Below are 21,977 nucleotides of genomic sequence, written 5' to 3' on the forward strand. Positions count from 1 at the left end.
ATGCAAGAAGTGATGGAAAGGACTGTGAGGTTTCCTTGTTGTTATTACAGAATCGCAGAGTGGTTTGGGTTGGAAAGGACTTAAAGATCATCTGGTTCCGCCCCATACACTGGGCAGTCTCCTTCCACTAGACCAGGTTGCTCCATGCCCCATCCAACCTGGCGTGGAACACTTCCAGGGATGAGGCAGCCACATTTCCTCACCTTGCAACTTTTGCTTTCTCTACACCAACATGAATCTAGTACAGGGCATTAAGCATATAATGCAGGATAAAACACATAGCATACACAAGTAACTCAAGTATTTATGTGGTGATGCCATTAATTTTCTTTCTTCCCGAGTGGCAGTGAGCTGCTGATCAGTGCTGTTTGCAGCAGTGTCCTGGCAGGGCTGTGAAGCTGTGCTTGTTTTGGCTGGAGTAGGGTTCATTTTCTTCAAGTGGCTGCTATGAGGCTGTGTTTTGTTTGCTATGAGGCTGTCCTGGACACAGGGATGATAATAGAGATGTTTTCATTATTGCTGAGCAGTGCTTGCACAGAGCCAAGGCCTTTTCTATTCCTTGTACTGCCACACTGGGGAGGGGGCTTGGGGTGTGTGGGAAGCTGTGAGGAGGGACAGTCGGGAGAGGTGACCCCAAGTGACCCAAGGGGATATTCCATACATAAGGCATCATGCTCAGTATACTAGGGAGGAACGGAGAGGGGAGGGGGGAGGAGGAAGGCTGGGACATTTGATGTTACAGCGTTTGTCTTCCCAAGATGCAGCGACATGTGATGGGGCCCTGCTCTCGTGGACATGAACACCTGCCTGCCCTTGGGAAGCAGGAAATTAATTCCTTCATTTGCTTTGCTTGCGTGTGCAGGTTTTGCTTTCCCTGTTACACTTTCTTTATCTCAATCCAGGAGTTTTCTAGCTTTTACCCTTCTGATTTCTCTCCCCAGTCCCGCTGTAGGGGAGTGAGTGAGTGGCTGCCTGAGCTGGGCTGCTGGCTGGGGTTAAACCACGACAGAAGCAGCAGTGCCAGGTTCCTGTTAGTGCTGAAGTAGGGCTGGGGAGGGTCTGTGGGAAGGGGAAGAAGCACAGCAAATAGTGAATCGAAAGACGGGTGAGGTATACTGAAACCCTTTGGCAATGCAAGTTTCAGGGACAGTATCAACTGCTCCCTCTGGATCAGGAAATTAACCTTGAAAATAAAGTGAATGGCCTGTGTTGCCTGTTGCTGATGCCTGATTTAAAAGGCATGTGAAACGACAAAGTCACAGTCACTGTTCAGGCCACAGAGAGAACCACCCCCAGAAGTAAGGCCCAGGTGGTACTGCCTGTGGTAAGCTCTTTCTTTGTTGTTGGAGGCTATGTAAGAATCTTTTCTTTGGGCATATTTCCCCATATCTGTCCCCTTGCTAAGATAATCGAACCAATGAAATGATTTTTAAAAAGCATTAGAAAAGGAGAGGTAGAAGGAGGAGTTTGCCACGTCACAGCTTTAGAGAAGTAAATTGACAGTTCTGGGTTGGTTTATGCTCTAGGTGTGGATATTTGCATTCTCAGGTTGTCAACAGATCATCAAGGATAATAAAACTCAGATCCATACTCAGGGTCGTTTCAGGGCTGACTGATAAGGTAGCAAATAATTCAAACATTGAGTCAGCAATATATTGCCAATTTTAAACAGTAGATAATAATAAAAACTAAGGCAAACTGTACAGTAATTTGCTTATATTTATTTGTCTTTTGTTTTTTCAGCCAGTTCCAGTTAAAACATACATTTCTGCATTAATCCACCCAGAAATCTGAATTACTACCAGGAGCTTTGCTGAATACTTTATTGAAACAGTGTTAACAGTATGGAGCAGGAAAGTAAAGTGAAGCACCACAAGCAGAAAGAAGCTACAAATGCAAGCATGTTCTATTGTCCACTTAAATACAATCAGGAAGGATTTTGGATCAGGCCTGAGTAAAAGCAAACAAAGAAACATTGCTGGATTTATCCAGTTTGTTGGTAATGCCCAAATCATTGACTTCCTTAGCAACTTTAAACAGAACCAATTTATGTCAAACAACACAACTGGGTGAGGCAAAAGGGATAACCGTATCAAGGAGTCCCAAATTATTGTTATTTTCATAGTGATTCCAGCCTTAAGTATCAAGCCCTTTGCTTCAAGTTAAAAACCACTGTGGCTGGATTGCTGTAACCTCTTGCTACCCTGTAAATCTTTCTCTCTGGTGTCCTCCACTTGCAGCTGTAGTATTTCCTTGTTTGCCCTGACTCTGGTATTCAGCTGACTCTGTAGTAAGCAAAATCAGCTTTCAGAGACTTGAAACTGAAATATTGATTGGTATGAACAAAGTATGAATGGAAGTGGCTGTGTGCAAGCACCAAAAGAAACAGCAGAGCAAAGGTTAAAAGAATGGCCTGTGTTAGTAACCAAAACCACAGCTTGAGGCATGAAACAATCTGAGAAATGAATTGTTTTTCTCAAACCAGAAGTTCTGCATTCCGTAGCATAGACAACTTGTCAGCAGAAAATCCTACCATCTGACATGCTGGACATGGCAGGAAGATACAGCATGTCACAAATACCATTTATTTCCTGTTTGTTTAACTGGGAGCAGACCATAGAACGAGGAAACAGAAAATGAGCAAAGAAGTTCCATGACGTGCACGGAGGCAGAAGTAGCCAGACTGTTAAGCACAAGGATGCCAGTCAGTGCTGGGTCCCACGAGCTTTCAAGACCCTTCCAAAGCAGTTTTCCACTGCCAGTGGAAAATAACACAAGATTTACTGAAAGAGTGTGATGGTTGGTGCCCATCCCTTTTGTTACATGCAACATGGATCCTGGCAAAACCAGCACGCCTCGGGGGCTGTGAGTAAGCGGTTTTGACAGTGTGAACAGAGTTGGATAAATTGAATGAATGTGAATGAAAGCTGGGGAAGTGAGTGAAATGAATGCATACCTAAATGCAACCTCTGCAACTTGACTAGGTGCAGATGGATTTTGAAAAAAATGTTGCCTTGTTTGATGTATCTGCAGTCGAAGTGTGCAGGGCGTGGTCACACTGGATTCTGTGGAGCTGCCCTGCTCTATGTGACGTGGAGGCTATTCCTGCTCTAAATAGTTGGTGCAGCTGAGCTTCCTTGTGTCTGACCACATCAGCAGTTCTGTCCCTCCGGGGATGGCTAAAGTGTGCGAAACACCCTGGGAATAAAGCTGTCAAACCGGCTTTCCTTTTTTTTTTTTTTCCCTGGCTTGTGACCTGTTCAGTTTCTCTTGTTGTCACCCAACTTCTTGAGATGCCTTTCAGGTCTCAGCTTTGGCTCACCTTACAGGTATTCTCTGCCCCACGTCCAGCTACTTTTCTTGCCTTGGATTCCTTAGACTGTTTCAAATAGCATTTTGCAGAACATCCTGGGACCACTGTTTTCTTGTTCCCCCCTCCATTTCTTACACAGCCTTCCACCAGTTCAGTACTATTTGCTTACTTAGCTAATGGCTGCGTTTACAACTTGCCTGAGGCTTTCCAGATAATTTTGAGGCTTCTTTGTTCTGTGGAAACTGTTAAACTATGTGATAACAGTTCAGCTGGTGGGAGGTGTGTCAGACATTGAAATGTTATAGTTTATAACTTAAACATTTTCAAGAAGGACTTTTAAAACTGTATTACAAAAGCTGCAGAGAATACCACCATACCCTGAACAGGCCTTCAGAGTGAGGCCCTACACACCGCTGGCTGATGGAGATAAGATAAAATGACTCAGGTCTGGTCTGGGGGAGAAGAATACATTCAGAGGGATCAAGCTTAGCACCTTCAGGGTGGAGACCACAGCCCCAAGGCTATCAGCTGCCAGGCTTGCACCAAAGGGTGGAGGGAGAGAGACCTTGGGTGTGTGTTGGAAAAGCCTCTGGTCAGAGACGAAGTGACCACCCATCCTCGACTGTGCAGAGGAGCCCAGTTGTGGGGCCCCTTCACCGCGGGGAAAAAGCTTATCCATAGCAGAAGGGGGTGTCGTGGCCCATCAAAGGCCCCCCCAAAGGGGTTCCCCAGACCCTGCAACAGAGCAGGTTTTAATCTCGTTTTTGGGTATATTTTGAACCTTCAAAGTTCTTTCCATTTTATACACAGAGACTTAATTTTCTTTGCTCTTCTGTGTTTAATACCGGATTGTAACAGAGGTGGGAGCTCTCTTCTCACCTGACATGCCTGCCCCACACAAACCCAGTAACTGCAGTCAGTTCAGACTGTCTCATCCCCAGTACAGGGACTGGAAGAAGACACAGTGTTCACTGTAAATTTTAACTGTGTCTCTGAAACATAGATTTAGAAGAAACATAAAGATTTTTGTTATAGGCTAGCTGTGTTGAGATTAGTTGGAATAGGAAAGAACTTGGGCCCAGTGAGAGTTAATTAAAATAGTTAGGAGAGCTGGACCTGAAATGGGTTTTAAGATGTTAGTAACTGATTGCCAAATAACTGATGATCTGTCATCTGCATGTTTGCTTAGCTGTGCTTAGAACGAGCAGTAGAAACATTGATAAGTTGTTGTAGAGAGCAAGGACAATCACCAATCTCCTCCCTTTGTGGGAACTTGTCCAAAAGTCATGAAAGAAGAAACTTAGAGGTCACTAAAGTAATTAGGATTGTTAAAGCTCAGAAAGGCAAAAAGGTCAAAATGAGGAAGATGAGTTACTTCATCTTTTTTAGGACCACTGACCCAATTCAAGACCACCGACTCAATTCAGGACACACACTATGCATTCTTAATGACATTTAAGCTCATTTCTATACGAAGTGGAGAATGGGAGGTATTAATGTTATGAATATGCATTTGTATTTTGGATATTCATAATATTTGGAAATAAAAAGTGTCGTGTTTGCTTGGATCAGGGCCCTGCATCTTAGGGAGCTATCCCACGCAGTGCCTGGTGCCAAATAAAACATACACTTTCTAACTCTAAACTGTTAGATAGTTTGTGTCCGTCTCAGTTGGATACCGATATTAGATCGATATTCATATTTTGGTAAATCAACTCTGCTCACATCCCTTCCTGGAGCGGATTGGGCTGTGGGGCTGGCTGGGCAGGGACATGCCTGTCCAGAGAGAAGGAAAAGGAGCACGATCCAAAGGAGAAAAAGCCAGCTGGGATTGTACAAGAAATGGTGAAATTATTATGAGAAATTTAGAGAAGGAACAAGTGTGGGAAAATAAGGGGATAGTCAGTGACTGGAGTGAGTGTAGATGTGTATGTGACGGACCAGCTGGTGTAAAGGTGAAGGCTTGGGAGCTGGGGGCAAGTGCATCTCCAGGGACCCGCTCAGGATGTGATGGGACCTGTTTGTCTCTAGGGGCAAAACCACGGGGAGGTCAGCTATGAGACCGGGAATGTCCTGGCTAGCTCTGTGTGACAGTCTGTCCTGGCAGCTGGAATGTGACTGTGCCTTGTGGGTCCCTCTGTGTGACCACAGCGTGAGACTGCTGCAGTGTGGGAGTGGGGGTCATGTGCCTGGGAAGCCTCACCTTATAAGAGATCTTATAATAAGATAAGAGATCTTATCTTATAAGATAATAAATAAATAAGAGATAAGAGATCTGAGACACCTGTTCTCTTAGGTGGAGGACAGCCCAGCAGCTGGAATTACAGGAGAGGAAGGGAGAAGAGAAGGAGAAAGATACACCTGGAATGGCAAATTCTCCCAACAGTGCCAAGAAGGAGAGCTGTGATGAGTCCTCTGGGCCCTTTCCCAGGACACTCCCTGCCCCTCCACTGCCCCCCTCCTCCCTCTTTCCCACAGCACTGCAATTTTTAAATTTTGACTCCCTTGTATCTCCTTTCTCCATCTTTCTCTGAGCGGTTCCCTGTCCCTGTATTTGCCCTATAATCCCTGGCTGCTTCTTCCTTTGCTGTCTCTCTGTCTCTGGCTCCCAGGCAGTATTTTGGAGTTCTTCCCTCTCTGTCCTGGAGCCTGTTAGTGTTTCTCCTATCTCTGTGTCTCTCTGTCCGGCAGATTGTCCCTGTTCAAGGTTTTTCTGCTTGGCTCTGTAGCACGGAGTGAGTCTATTTCTGTCTCTCTCTCTTTGCTCTGCTCCCTGCCCTTCATTTTGAAATCCTCCCTCTCTGTCCTGTGGCCTACTGTGTTCTTTCTCTGTCTCTCCTTTTTCTGGTTCCCAGTCCCTATTTATCAATTACTTCTTTCTCTTTCAGTCTGGGCTGGATCACAATCTTTAATTCCTCCTTTCTTTCCCTGAGGTCCATCTTTCTTTCTCTTGCCCACCTTGGGTTCTCTGTCCCTGTTTTAATTCCTCTCTCCCTGCTGTGCTTCCTGTGCAGGTGATCCTGTGTCAGGTCTTTATCCTATCTTTTAATTTCTTACTCTCCCTCTGTTAGCCCATTGCTGTCATACTGTTTTGCCATCTCCGTGTTCAGCTCCATATTCCTGTTTTTCCCTTCTCCTCTCTCTGCACCCTGTTGCCCCTGGCTGTTTTTAATTTCTCCATCTCTCTCTGCCTGGCTCCAGCTCCAGCTCCCTGTTTCTTCATTCCTTCCTCTCTGTCTTGTAGCCCATCAGTATTTTTAATTTCTCTGACTCTCTTTGTCCTGCTCCCTGTGGTTCAGTTTCTTCCTTCTCAGCCCTGTGGACAGTGTGATGCTGGTTCCTTCTCTGCCTCTCCTTTTCCATTTCCCTGTTGCTTGCTTTGAATCCCATGCACTCCCTGCATCTTATTTCTTCCCACCCCCGTGTTTTAATTCCTCCCTTCCTGCTGCACAGCCCGTTGCTTTTTCCTTTTTTCATCTCTCTCCATCCATCTTGCTGTGCCCACTTTTTAATCCTTCCCCTCTGCTCTGTACCCTGCTGCTATTTTTCCCCTTTTTGCATCTGTTTGTCCAGCTGCCTATCCCTAGAGGTTCATTCTGCCCTCTTCCTCCTGCACCCACCGCTGTTCCCCACCATCGCCATCCCTCTCTGCTCCCAGTGCCTCTGTGGCCAGCTTTCTGTGTCTGGTAACTAATTGCTCTCTAGATCCCGACTTTTCTCTCCGCTCACTCTTAGGACAAGGCTGGGATATGGATGGGGTCTGCGTCCCGTCTGCCACCCGCTGACGGATCTCGGTACTGCTGCTGCCTCCGCCACGCCCGGGTGGGTTCATTTAGGGATCCCCCCACCCCCCCTTAATTATTACAGACTGGGGGGTCACCCCAAAGCCTCCCCCATTTCACCCCTAAAGTCCCCCCTACAGGATCCAGCACATGCGGACGATCGATGGGGAAACTGCAACGGGCTGGTGAGTTTTGGGGTGCCCTGGCATTTTGGGCAGTGGTTTCCATAAATTCGGAGGTTCTCTCATAATTTTTGGCGGGTTTAAAATAATTTTTGGGGTGGCGCAGTAATTTTGCGGGGGGGAATCCCATAATGCTGTGAAGTTGCCCTGTCATTTGCGGGGGATTCCCCATCATTTTGGGGGAGTCCCTCATAATTTTGGAGGATTCCTAATAGTTTGGTGGGGTCTCCTTATTAGGGGGGGGAGGGGGGGAGTACCCATAATTTTGGGGCTGATGCGCGTCATTTTGAAGGGGTTCTTTGGTTTGAGGCTATGGGGTGGTGGGTCCTGGGCCCTACAGGGTTGCCTGACTCCTCCCCTGAGGCCGTGGGGGTCTTGGAGGGGAGGAAGGGGGGGGGGGGGGGGCTAAGGGAATGTCTCGTCTCTATGGGGCAGCCCTGGGTCCCCTATGGGGACCGTAGGACGCGCTCCTAGAGGGTGTTCCCCGTGTCTTTCTCCCCAGTGCTTTTTCAATGACTCCTCGTTATAAAGTAATCAAAATCCACAGAGACGGGGGCGTGGCTCGTACCTGCCTGTTACGCTTGGGGGACACGCGTCAGGAATCTCCAAATCTCCTCTGGAACCCCCTTCTGTGCCCCCTAAAATGGGAACTGGGACCCCCTGGGACCACGCTGCCAGGTCTGGGGTGATGTCTCGGCTACATTGCCACGGATTCCCCCCCCAGTATTGTGTTTGCACAGTTGGTGACAGTCCTGGAGAATTGGGGGATATTTGGCACGATCCAGCAATGCCTGGTGGCCTCATTAGGAATTAATGACGAGGAAAATGGCCAGGAAATGGGGAATACGACACGGTTTTACAGTCTATGTTATTTTGCAGGAGGCAGGAAAAATAGGATAATGTCTCTTAGGGAGATGATTTTTTTTTTTTTTTTTTTTTTTTTTTTTTTTTTTTTTTTTTTTTTTTTTTTTTTTTGCTTTAAGAGGTAATTGGGATGCAAAGAAAAACGGATCTGTGCCGCAGGAATCCCGAGGGAATGCAAAGTGTGATTAAAACTGGGGTGGCAACTCAGCATCCGAACTCAGGGGCACATCCAGGCTCTCCTGTCCCAGGTGAGTCCCCGTGAGTAACGGAGGCAGTTTAGAGAAGCCTCGGGAAGGCGGAGTTGGGAAACAAGGACTAGATCAAAAGAGGCAAGAACTGTGGCAGGAATTGGGCTGGACAGAAGGGGACCGGAGGCAGCTCTGTTTTACGTGAAATGCGCAATTCGCTTTTCCTGAGGACTCTATCCAGGTGCACAGAGTCCACTCGAGGCGCTTTGGAATCACGGCAGGAGGGAGGGCGCCGGGCTCCGGACGGGAGCAGCGACACGGCGGCCCTCCTTTACGGCAGTGTGGCGGGCACGGCGGGGCGGTGGCTGTGCTTTACGGCAGTGTGGCGGGCACGGCGGGGCGGTGGCTGTGCTTTATGGCAGTGTGGCGGGCACGGCGGGGCGGTGGCTATGCTTTACGGCAGTGTGGCGGGCACGGCGGGGCGGTGGCTGTGCTTTACGGCAGTGTGGCGGGCACGGCGGGGCGGTGGCTGTGCTTTATGGCAGTGTGGCGGGCACGGCGGGGCGGTGGCTATGCTTTACGGCAGTGTGGCGGGCACGGCGGGACGGTGGCTGTGCTTTACGGCAGTGTGGCGCCATGAGGTGGTAGAGTGCTTTACGGCAGTGTGGTAGCCCAGGTGGTTACAGCCCAAAAATGCCTGAAAATTCATAGGGAGGGTGTGTAAAATGCTAAATCCTGTTAATATTCTCATTTATATGTGTATATCGACAGGTAATAATAATTTATATAAAAATTGATTTCGAAATAAACCCCCGTACCTGCCATATTATATACAGGACTTAAGAATATAAGAACTTCTTAATAGATCCATAGGGCTTGAAAATACAAATACAACTTTTTAATATATAAATGAAACTATAATTAAGGGCTTGAAAATGTGAGAAATTATTATCTATATGAAGGAAATAGAAATAGCTATTTGTGGTGAGCTAGGCGAGGAGCAGAGCAGTTGCTGAGTGTCATCAGGGTAAAATTGAGGTAATCTGTAGGAGGCAGGTAGGAAAAATTTGGGAGATAAAGGCTGTATTGTAGAGAATGAAGATACTGAGATGAAAACAAAGTAATCAGTAGTGCAGAAGTGGGGAGGATTTGGGTGATAAAATTTGAAGTAATCCCTAGGGGAAAGAATGAAGGTAAAAATGAGGTTCTTAGTAGAAGACATTTTGGGGGTAAAATTGAGGTAATTTGTATTGGACAGGTAGGGAAAATTTTGAAGATAAAAGTTGAGGTAATCTGTAAGGGATGGTGGCTATTTTGGAAAGAAATCATGAGCTAATCTGTAAGGGACAGAATAAACATTTTGGGGGATAAAAGAGGTGATCTGGGGTTCTAAAATCTAGGTAAACTGCAGGGCACATAATGAATATTTTGGGGGTATAATCTGATCTAATTAGTAGGTGACATTTTTGGGGTAAAAGTGAGGTTATTTGTAGGGGACAGGTAGGGAGAATCTAGGTGTAAACCCTAAGGTAATCTGTAAGGCACGGAATGAACTTTTTTTGGTAAATGTGAGGTAACCTACAGGGGACAGAATGAACATCTTGGGTTTAATATCTGAGGTAATCAGTAGGGGACAGAGAGAACATTTTGAGGTAAAATTGGGGTAATCAGTAGGGAACATCTTGGGAGTAAAACCTGAGGTAATCAGGGGATGTTTTGGGGTTAAAATCTAAGGTAATTTTCTAGGGGACAGAATGAACATTTTTGAGGGAAAAGCAAATGGATTGGGAGGGGGAGCACGGGTGATGTTTTTGAGACAAATGCTGAATTAATATAGATGAAACAAAATCAGCCTTTCTTGGGTGGTGAATCTGGGGCACTTTAGAGAGAAAAAAAGAACCTTTCTGAGAGAAAGTAGGGGACTGAATAGTTTGGAGAAGAAATTTGAGGTCATCTGTAAGGGACAGAATGAACATTTTGCAGGGAAAATTGAGGTAGTTTATGGAAGGGTTTGGGCATTAGAATCTTACTTAATCTACAGGGGACAAATATGGGACTTGTTTTTAGGGAACAACTGAGGTAGTGTATAGGGGAGAGAATGCAAAAAAACTACATAATCTGCAGAGGGGAATAAACTGAATATTTTAGGAATGAAGTTGAGTTAGTCTTTTGGGGAGAGAATGAAAATATTGAGGTAAACTGAGGTGAATGGATATTTTGAGGTAAAAATGACATAATCAGTAGTGTATAGGAAGGAAAATTTTAGGGCTAAAAGTTGATATAATCTCTGTGGGAGAGAATGACCATTTTAAGATAAAATAATGTAATCTCTAGTGGACAGGTAGGGAAAATATTGGGGGTAAAACTTCAGGTAGTCTGTTGGGAGAGAATTATGAATTTGAGGTAAGAAATGAGGTGATGAGTAATGGACAGAAAGGGAAAATCTTGAGGGAAAATATTGAGGAAATGAGTAGTGGACAGAGGGGAAGTTTTTAGGGTAAAACTTGAGGTAATGTGTAAGGTACAAGGAATTTTTGAGGCAAAATCTGAGGTAGTCTGTAGGGGACAGAATGAACATTTTGGGAACAAGATAGTGGTGATCAGGGATGCTTTGTGGTAGTAAAATCTAGGTAATGTATGGGGAAAAATAATATTTTAGGGGTAAAATCTGAGTTAATCTGCAGGGTAGAGAAGGAATATATTGCAGTAAAAATGAGGTAATCAGTAATGGGCACTTAAGGAAAGTTTTGAGCATAAAATATGAAGTAATCTGTAGGGGAGAGAATGAACATGTTCAGGTAAAACTGAATTTGAGTTAATGTGTAGAGAAGAGAAAAGAACGTTTTGAGATAAATATGAGGTGGTAAGTAGTGGACAGGTAGCAAAATTTTTGAGAGTAAACCTGGGGTGGTCTATAAGCCAGAGAATGAACATTCTGAGGTAAAAATGAATTAATCAGGGTTCAGGTGGGGAAAATTTTGGGGGTAGAATTTGAGGTAACATGGAAGGGATAGAATATTTTTGAGGAAAATCCTGAGGTAATCTGCAGGGGACAGAATGAGCCTTTTGGGAATAAGACAGAGGTAATCAGTAGAATTTTTAGTGGTAAAATCTAGCTAATCTGAGGGGGGTGGGGAATTAACATTTTGGGGATAAAATCTGAGTTAATCTGTAGGGGACAGAATGAAAATATTGAGGTAAACTGAGGCAATCCATAGTGGACACGTAGCGAAAATTTTGGCGGTAAAGCTTGAAATAATCTGTAGGGCAGAGAATGAACATTTGGAGGTAAAAATGAGGTACTCAGTGTGGACAGGTAGGGAAAGTTTTGGCAGTAGCCTTTGAGGACATGAGATGCCAAGGGCTGTGGACACGCAGCTGTGCCAGTTCAATTAATGCAGAAGGAAAATCCAAGACTTCTCTAGCACGAGTATTTTAATTGGATGTGTGTAAACACCTTTTTGCTATGTCCTGCACTTGGGTCACAACACTCCCAGGCAGCTCCAGGCTGGGGCAGCGAGGCTGGAAAGTGCCTGGTGGGGAAGGACCTTGGGGTGCTGGTGATAGTGGCTGGACATGAGCCCAGGTGGGCAAGAGGCCAATGGCACCTGGCCTGCGTCACTGTGGCCAGCAGGCCGAGGGCAGTGACTGCCCTCTGTGCTGGGCACTGCTGAGGCACCTCGGGTGCTGTGTCCAGTTCTGGTCCCATCATGACAAGGATACTGAGGGGCTGGAGCATGTCCAGAGAAGGGAATGGAACTGGGGAAGGGTCTAGAGTGCCAGGAGTGCTGAGGGAGCTGGGCAGGCTCAGCCTGGAGAAAAGGAGGCTCCAGGGCTGCTCCATCTGCTCATCCCCAGCCTGGATTGATCTCGGGGGTTGTCCGGACCCAGGTGCAGCACCAGCACTTGCTCTTGTTGAACCTCATGGGATTCCCATGGGCCACTTCTGGGGCTTGTCCAGGTCCCTCTGGATTGGCCTCTCCTTCAGGTGTGTCACTGCACCCTCAGCTTGGTGTCATCTGCAAACCTGTTGAGGGTGCACTCGATCCCTTCCTCTGTGTTATTAATGGAGGTATTTAAATAACACTGATCCCAGTATGGACCCCTGAAGGACACCACTTGTCGCTAATATCCATTGGGACACTGAGCCATTGACCACAACCCTCTGGGTATGACCATCGAAGCACTTTTTTTTCCATCTAACAGTCCACTCATCAAATCCATCTCTCTCAAATTTATAGAGAAGGGTGTGGGGGACCATGTCTTTACAGAAGCCTTTTACAGCTGTTATAATAATAAGCTGTTACAAATTTTCATGCTTCTTTTTTACTTCTTTTCATGTTACTGCTTTGTTTCAAGAAGCTCCTTGAAATTCCCTGAAATCTGTTTCATACAGGTAATGGTCATATTCCCCTTTAACATAATCAATTTGGGGCACCTGCCTCCCAGATAATTTATATATTTGATCCATACACTCCCTGTGTGCACTCATATTTTTGTTCTAGCAGGTGTGCTGCTTCAGGTCATTTGCCAAGGCTGGACACAAGCACACAAAAAGGACCTTGCTGTCATAGTTATGAGTGCAAATCATCTAGGTAAGCATAGGTCAGCCAGAGGAGACCTTGTGCTGATAAACAAAAAAGCAAATTTTTCAAGGCAAGTGGCATTCTCATGGTTGTCAGTAGTAGGAAAAGAAAAGGGAAATATTCAGCTCTGGGTCATGTTTTTCTCAACCCTTCTGAGCAGAGGTACTGGGGGAAAACTTAATGCAAAACTTCAAGTGAAATAATGTTGAAACACTCTGCATGTGGATATAACCTGAGTTCTAACTGCAGTCTCTTAGAAGATTATGGAACAAACTCTTGGAAATTCATTTACCATTGTGTTTAACATCTTGTTAAATGAGGAGTGCACTCTTATCAAGCTGTGTGAAACTGGGAGGAGCAGTTGCTACACTGAGAATTAGGCTTGCCATTCACAGGGATCTTGACAAGGTGGAGAAATGGGCTGACAGTAACCCTGTGAAGGTTGAATGAGTGAATGTAAGTCCTGCACCTGGAAGGGAGTAATCCCTTGCAATCATACAGGCTGGGGCTGACTGTCTAGGAAGCAGATCTGCAGAAAAAAACCAGGGGGTTCCTTGTGAACAACCAGTTGCCCATGAGCTAGTGGTGTGGCCTTGTGGCAAAAAAGCCCATTGGCTTCCTAGGATGTTTTAGTAAGATGTAGCCAGCAGACCCAGGGAAGTGATCCTTCCTCTCTGCTTGACCCAGGTGAGACCACAGTTGGAATTCTGTGCCCAGTTTTGGGCTCCCCAGGATAAGAAGGATACCAACATACTGGCACAAGAGTAGTGGGAGACCACCAAGCTGTTTGAAGCTCTGGCATGTGACATGTGAGGAAAGGCTGAAAGAGCTCAGTGTGTCCAGCCTGGAACAGAGAAGGTGAAGGTGAGACCCTACTGTGTGTTCTACTATGAAAAGCATGGACAAAGAAAATGATTACAAGAAGAAGGATCCAGACTCTCAAGATGCACAAGGAAAGGACAAGAGGCAACAGACACAAACAATAAGATCTTCCAATTAGATACGGGGTAAAAACTTCCCACTGAGGATGGAGATCCAGCAGCCTCTTTGGGAACCTATCACCACTGTGGTGCCCAGAGAGGCTGCTGGAGTTTTTCAAAGCTTGACTAAGCAAGGTCCTGAGCAAAATCCATCTAACCTTGAAGATGGCTCTGCTCTGAACAGGAGAGTGGGTGAGCGGACCTCTAGGGGTCCCCTCCAACCTGAATTATTCAGTGATTCTATAAGGGGAGAAGGAGGAGTGATATCATCTTCTACCCTCCATTAAAGATTTCACCTTGAAACCTCAGACCACAATCCTACAGTCGCAGGAACACAAGTACATAGAGAACAGAACAGTGTGGAAAGGATGTGTTCCCATCTGGTCTAGCACATTCTGCATTGTGTTATAGAGGCTATTCTTGCTAGCAGTGCCTAGTGCCTCCTCGAGCACCACATCCACATCTGCGCTGTGTTGCCTCAGGCCTTGTGTCTTTTTATCTAGTTGCAGTTTCCTGGGCTTCCAAGTTCTCTAGCTTGCTTGAAAAGGGCTCTTTTTCAAGCCCAGCTGACCTTGTTTCCTGCTTGCTCTTCTTTCTCCTCTTTTCCTTCCTGTTAGCCTATTAAGTTCTTTTTGTCTGCATTGACCAAGATTCCAACTTCCTTCTAGCACTCTAGTTCTGTGCAGACTAAAGCCTTCCAGACATCAGCTAATGCTTAATGCTTGTTACAGTGCCCAGCATGATCTGCTATACTCATTTTTACCAGTGGCTCATTCTCCCAGGTAGTCTTTACAAGCATTACCTAAAATTTACCAGTTGTTAGCATAAGCCTGAATTCACAAGAGTTAATAGTACAGTGAAGACAGCATGGTGAGTCTCTTGAGCCCCTTGGTCTTTCCAGTAATCCTCCTTGCTGTGAGGTAGTGGGATGCTGAAAATCAGCAGGAGTTGCTTGCAACTCTTTGGGAAAGATTACTGTGATTTAGAGCCTGTGCAGTAAGCTAATAATAGAGGTAAATGATAAGAATTTAAAGAGAAGGATAAATGAAGCTAATGAAAATGAAGCAAAACTCCAACACGAAGTAAATGTTTAGATTATTAAAAAAAAAAAAATCCACAAAATTTCCAGTCATTAAGGATGGAAGCTGTATGAAGAAATAAACTGTAAAGAACAATAGGGAAGGCTGTGTTGTTCTCTGCTTAAAATCAGACCCACCACATGTCATGCTGTCAGTGCAAAGCACTTGGATCTTCCTATTCTCCTTTCCTACCTTCAGGGCTGAGCGTCTCACACAGCTGTGGTACCAGGCTGGAGCTCTTCTTCTCCCGTGGTGCTTCTGGGCCCAGGAGCCCCAAGAGTAGGAACAAAACTAAAGAGAGTTGATAGGCAGAAGACGTGTGGCTGTCAATGCCCCGGAAAGGCAAAGACTAAAAGACTGGTCAGAAATCAAAGGACCAAATAGGTGGTGATGACACAGTAAAAACCATGTTATGTCTTGGCTGCCCAGCTGCTTCTGGGGCCCTGGGAGAGGTGCATGGGATAAAAACAACCCATTTGAGAGACACAGAATCACACAATATGCTGAGTTGGAAGGGGCTCATCAGGATCATGGATTCTAACTCCTGGCCCTGCACAGACACCTCAACAATCCCACCCCATGCCTGAGAGCATTGTCCAAACGCTCCTGGAGCTCTGGCAGCCTTGGGGCTGTGACCATTCCCTGGGGAGCCTTTTCCAGAGCCTAGTCACACTCTGGGTGAAGAACCTTTTCCTGATATCCAGCTTAAACCCTACCCTGGCACAGCTCCAGCTGTCCCCTTGAGTCTTGTCACGGGAGTGAAGAGATCAGTACCTGCGCCTCCACTGCTCCTCGGGAGGATGTTGAAGACTGCGATGAAGTCCCGTCAGTCTCCTCCAGGCTAAACAATCTGCTGGTGCGTTTGTAACCACTAGATGGAACTCAACCTCTTTGCATTAATTTACTGATCATCCGCAGGGAGTTCATCCTGATTTTAGGTCAGGCTGTGGGTCTGGTAGCTGAATGTCGACACCTGTGCTCAGTAGCAAAGGGCTTTTATGGAAATACAGCAAGAGCTCCTAAAACACGGGTAAATAATTCATTCATTCCAGTGAGCAAGGATACTGAATATTTTATGTCCAAATCATGGTAATGTTATTGGTTCCTACTGAGTGGCACTAAAGCCTCTGATGACTTGATGGAGAGCACTGGGATACAGCCTCCATTAGACAGACCACCAGCATATGATTTTGAATAAGTCATTTAGCATGGCTGTGGCTTGGTTCCCCCTTTGCTAAAGTGAGTTTTGAAACTGTCTGCCTTAAAGTGTGCTTGAGCATCCAGTGTGTTATTCTTGAAACTATTTAATACTCCTTGGTGCTGTACATCTTGCCAATACATAGTGGCAGACAAAAATGCAGTCATCTACAATACAAATCCTACACTCTGCTGTCCTTCAGTTTCTGAGACTCCAGACTTGTTTTCTTATAGCCCACTAAATAAAACAAACTAAAGGAAAGCTACCATTCATTTCTTAAAGGCTTAGAATATTTAATTATAATTAAAGAATAACCAGTATTATAAATCCTAGAAGCCCAAGGAAAGATCAGCTCTGTGTTGTGCTGTGTCTTGTACAAACAGAGTAAAAGGAATTCCTTCCCTTAAGCAGGTTACAGCCTTCACAGGAAAAAATGGACCTGGGGACAAAGAAAACAAGCAGTGCCCTAGTAAATGCAAAAAAAGCCATCACTTGACCTGAGGGAATTCAGAGGCAAAAGAGTAGCTCAGCAGCTTAGGACCACTGATGCTATGACTTTACAGCAATTTATACCAGGTCAGGATACGCCTCAGGTAGGGGAAGTGTCTTTCTTAATGTCCGATTCAAAGTCTAGCCTAGCATTGAACCAAATCTTCTGAATCCTGATCACAAGGCTTTGTTTTCATGCACTTGCTTCACCACTGGCTAGCCCCTGGAAAGGCAGCTTGCTTGTCAAAGCTTAAGGACTCCGCTGAAACATCATTGCACACAGCTTGTAGGAACCCAGCCGGGATTTCAGATGAGCACAGAGTAATGTGGAGAAAGACTAGTTCAGATCTGAAACAGAAGAGACTGAAAATTAATTGTTTTAAAGGAGTACCAGCTGGGAGGAGAGTAGAATTCTTGCTATTACCAAACAAATTTTTAAAATAGTTTGTGGTCATCTGTTTACCCATTGCTTTTCCTATCCCATATTGTTCCCCCCCCCACTTTCCCTTGCCCCTAGCCCTGGCCCCTCCCTCGGGTTCTCCCTATTGGTTCCTGTACCCCAACTCCGCCCATGTACCACCCCTGCGAGCTGACAAAACCCCCCTGCGCCCACATCACGAGGTCTTTTTGCCTCTGGGGGTCGCCAGGACAAGATGTAATCATTAAAGGTCCTCTGAAATCCTTATGGAGAGACTCTTCTTGCCTCCTTTGCCGTCACTGGGTTGTAGAGCTGATAGCTGGCCAGAGCAAGAGTGCAGAGCCACCCAAAAAAGGACTCCGGGAGGGCAGAATGGCTGACCTGCCCTAAGCAGCCCCACTGAGCTCTCAGGGAAACCTAGCATTACAACAGTAGTTCCTATTCTAAATGATGCTTAATGATTAAGTATTGCCTTTTCTCACCAAACACAGTATCTGTAGCTGTTATCAGGTAAGTAGGTTGCGTGTTAATTGAATATATTGTTCCAGATGCATTAGCCACCTTCAGAGTCCATAGAGATTATTTTTCCTTACCTGCATTGAGGTGATACTGTGACTATATTAATAGTAGCAATATAATTCAGAGCAATGCAGAGATATTTGATTTCTCGAGACACATGAGAGGCAGATGGCTCCAAAATATTTTTCAATAGTTATTTCACCATTCAAATAAAATCTAAAAACCAGAAATAACGGTAATAATGGTGATTATTCTGAGAAAAAGACTCTTTGTCAATTTGTATGTATAAACACCAAGAAGCTAGTGAAAATCATCAGAATATTGAAAATGGAGCAGGAAAACCTGCTCTGTTAGTAGGAGATTAATGGTCTTTCTGATGTACAGTCCTGCGGAGAAAGAAAAGACAGATTTCTTACAAGTACATTTTGCCAATTGTCCAAAGCATGAAAGCAAAGGGGTAGGGAAGTTAGTTCCTAATCTAATTTAGCAACTAATTGATAGATTATATGAAATACATGAATTGATAGCAGAACAATCCAAATCTGTAACTTAAAAGTTTGTACAGTAGGCTTTTAGTCTTCCAAATTCAGCTTGGAGGTTTAACAGGAGCAGTTTACAGAACCTAATCTGAAGCCAGTGAAGTTTCCTTTGGAGGGGTTCAACTGGGAGAGTAAAGCTCCAGAGAAATCATTACAGGTGAGGTTAGTACCAGTCACACAAAAACGGCACAGAAAAAGAAAGAGGATGAGCACTGTCCATATGGAAAGCTCCTCCTGATTCATAGACCAAGGTAAGAACATTGCTCTTCCCACTTTCGGCATTTCTTCCTGTCTGTGTGGTGTTACTCAAGCAAGATACAAACCTTTTCTCAACAGAGGAAGATCAGTCAAATGAGGTACTTGGATTGAGAATAGGTCAACAAGGAGTTTGTTAATTGGAGTCTTGCCTTGCATGTGAATTTCCTGGCTTTGGTCAGTGTACTTCTTCTGTTTCACAAATGCTAACAACTGAACAAATCCATCTTCCTGCTCTTGGAAAAAAGCAGTTTGCCTCAGAGACTTTCAAATATTCTTGGAAATAAGGACATAAGTGAAATGAAGAAGTAACTGACTTGTAAAAAGGGAGTAGCAGAGTTGTAGCACTCTTGGCATATAAGAGACTGTGCTTGTAATGATAAATTTTATTAATATGATATAAAGTAGCAAAACTTTAAAACAGTAACTAATACTTAGCAACACATTGCTGATCCTCCTAAGAGTAAATAATACATGCCCATTCTTTCTTCACTTCCATAAAACTATTTGCAGTGGTCATGCAGAAATAGTGTCTTCCAGATGGATACTACTGACATGCATTCACAATTTGTGCTTTATTATAAAATCCCTGTGATCTTGGCTGGAGACAGTTTTCATAGACTTGGGCTTGATTATCTTCTGTATATGCAGACATTTGTTTATGCATCCATTTATGCAGGAGGGCACAAGTTACTGATGTGCAACGTTCAGAAGTGATGAAAGTTCTACATTTAGTTTAATCCTGTTCCATCTATTCTGGAATAATTCTGCCTCCAGGAAAGAGCAAATATAAAATATGAAGTACAGTTGACTAACAAAGGTAAAACTGGACGCTTTGGTCTGAATTTGATATCATAAAAAATAAAGTCAAGTTTTGCTATGCTGGGGTGACTGATGGAGAACAAGAATGTGGTAATTGTTTGCAAGCCTTTCCTGGAAACCTCTTGACTGTTCCAAGATGCAGAAACGCAATCTGAGGATGATGTAGCAGTAATCAACATTTTACCTGAAAAATGTTACCAGTGTTCTCTTCTTGGAAAGCTGAAGCGATAGGGAACATGCTGCCAGCATTTACTCTGGACTAGGCAGTGATATTTTCCAGGCATGTAGCTAATAACCAAGCAAGTGTAACGTAGGACAGGTTAAACCTGCAGCACAAAATTGGAATCAACTTTTGAAGTTTTGACTTTTCCAACAATTTTCCTTTAGATTTTATCATTGCTTGGAAAGGTTTTTCCATATGTTTATATATTTAAATATCTCAAGAGCTTGTAGATTTTTTGGGACTTTCCTGCAGCTGTGAACATCCCTTGACTGTTCCATGAAGTGGACAGATGTCCTTGCCTGTTGTTGTATGTAGTGCAGGGTGGTTCAGCAGTAAAGTCAGTCCAGCACCTCTTAGCACTCCAAGGACCAGCCACCATGGCTGGCAATTTAAACAGTGTCAGGGAACATCCCAGCTATGGGAACACAGCCACCTGCCCTGTTCAGCCACTGGAGTGCTCCTTGGTAGCACCTTTTCCCTTGTACCAACCAGCATGCACCTGAGCAAAGTCTGAGCATGGTTTGGGAGTTGATGTGGGACACCTCAAAGGAGGTTTGGGGGCCATCAGGCTGGCTCAGAGGAGTGACCTTAACAAGGATGTTGTTGGCTGTCCCTTGCCAGCAGTGTCGTGGGGACACTACATTTACCTGGTTTTACTGATGTTACCTGGGAGTAAGAGATACAGTTTGCATGCACCTGTGACATCCCACCCTTAAGGGGAAGGGAGCACCCAAGATTCATAGGTACTTGTGGTCAAAAGGAACAGCAAAAGGGGGTCTGCAAAAACTCCCATTAGTAAGTTATACACTTGGCATGGAAATTGGTAGGTTAGTCCTTGACCTACTACATAAACACACGTCAGTGGGGGTTGGATAAAGGGGTAAGATGAAAAGGAAGAAAGGAGGAAAGAGAGAAGAAGAGATCACCAGTCCTTGTTCTGGCATTGATCCAGCCCATGCGATGTCCAGGGTCCTGGGGCACACTGCCTGGGCTTGGTTGGGGGTACCTTTTTCTAGGTAAGTTTTTCCTGCCCTGAGGACAGTGTTCTTATTTTCTGTGCAAATTAGTTCTTATGCACAGTCCATTCTTTCAGACCTTTCTTGAAATGGTTAGGAAGGCTAAGGGGGTCTTGGGTGGTGTTCATTCCCCCATACACACCATGCCCACTTCTCAGCCTCATCCCTATGCTTGCTCTGTGCTGTGTCGTGCTTATCTCCAGGAGCTAGAACAAGGGTGCTTGTCTAGTGCTGCCCTACCTCTACATGGCCCCCTTTTCCAGCCACACTTTGTTCTTTCCCACAGCATGTTATTGTCTGCTATTTCCAGCAATCCTTGGTTGCCTCCACAGCCATCTGGCTATCAGTATTTGAGATACACACATTAGCCCCTTACCTTCTGGGATTCTACAGCACTGGATGATTAACCTTGCTGGGAAAGGGAAGATTTAATCCCAGTTAAATTACTACAGTAACAAGGTTGCAGCACCTCCATTACCTGCAGTGCCCTGGGCATCTCTAAATGCCCCATCATGACAGGCACTGTCCAGATGCAGGTTGTTTCTGCCTATCAGTGGGCAGGAAGGCTTTGCATCCAGCAGTCTCCCTCATGACTTGTGGCACATGCCAAGGTAGCATATTTTTTAGCATCTCATCCGTGAACAAACATAGACTTTTGCAGTACTGAATGCGTGTGTGATGTGATGTGATCGACTGGAGTTCTTAGTGAACATTTGCATGAATGAAGGGAACGAACCTTTCTCCTCTCCCATAAACTGTGTCACCCCTGGGCTCCTAGTGACACTTGCCAGCTTTGTCTGCTCACAGACAGAGCACACCAGGCTTTCTCCAGGGCTTAGACGTTTTCCTACACTGTAGACAGGCCAGCAAATTCACCCCGAGACATGTCTCTTGGCTTTCAGCCCTTTCCAGCTTAGGAGAAACTAACAGATGTTCTGCTCTGAGTTCATTATAGGTTTCCAGGCAGGGGAAATTAGCAAAGTCTCTTTAGCATCTGCCTTTTCCAGCTGAGGAGGAATCACATGCAGAGGAGCTCCTCAGCCCTGCCTATCTGATCTTATTTGGGCACAGATCCCTCTAAGTTCACTGTCTAAACTCTTTTGCCACTATGGCAGCCCCAGAAGGCCCTGCCTTTTCTCTCTAGGGCGAAATGAACTGGTTGTGTTCAAGAAGTGTTGCTTCAGAGAATTTGCAATTGGTTTACATGAGGAGTCAGAAAATAAAAAAAAAAACAAACCCAACCCTCTAAGGTCTTCATAGAATCCCAGGATGAGTCAGGCTGGAAGGGACCACAGTGGCTCATCTGATCCCACCTCCCTGCTCCAGCAGGGCCATCCCAGAGCACACAGCACAGGAGTGTGCCCAGACAGTTCTGGAATATCTCCAGTGAGGGAGACTCCACACCCTCTCTGGTCTCTGTTCAGGGCTCGGGCACCGCCCAGGGAAGAAGTTCTGCCTCCTGTCCAGGTGGAACTTCCTGGGCATCAGTCCCTGCCCGTTCCTCTGGTGCCATGGCTGGGCCCC

General features: G+C 45.3%; 1 long non-coding RNA gene across 5 annotated transcripts in view; it reads left to right on the forward strand.

Moving 5' to 3' along the window:
- LOC125325230 overlaps positions 1 to 21,977 on the forward strand; it is a 29,925-nt gene that overhangs the window by 340 nt on the left and 7,608 nt on the right. For 3 of the 5 annotated variants that reach the window (XR_007203241.1, XR_007203243.1, XR_007203240.1), the window contains exons 2-4: positions 5,610 to 7,135; positions 7,236 to 7,280; positions 8,261 to 8,389. This is a non-coding gene — a long non-coding RNA (uncharacterized LOC125325230). Of the gene's footprint in view, positions 1 to 5,609; positions 7,136 to 7,223; positions 7,281 to 8,260; positions 8,390 to 13,602; positions 13,803 to 21,977 lie in introns of those variants that run through there. The other 2 variants (XR_007203242.1, XR_007203244.1) reach the window with 2 other exon arrangements.

This window comes from Corvus hawaiiensis, chromosome 4 (genome assembly GCF_020740725.1).
Source record: "Corvus hawaiiensis isolate bCorHaw1 chromosome 4, bCorHaw1.pri.cur, whole genome shotgun sequence".
Lineage (NCBI taxonomy): Eukaryota > Metazoa > Chordata > Aves > Passeriformes > Corvidae > Corvus > Corvus hawaiiensis.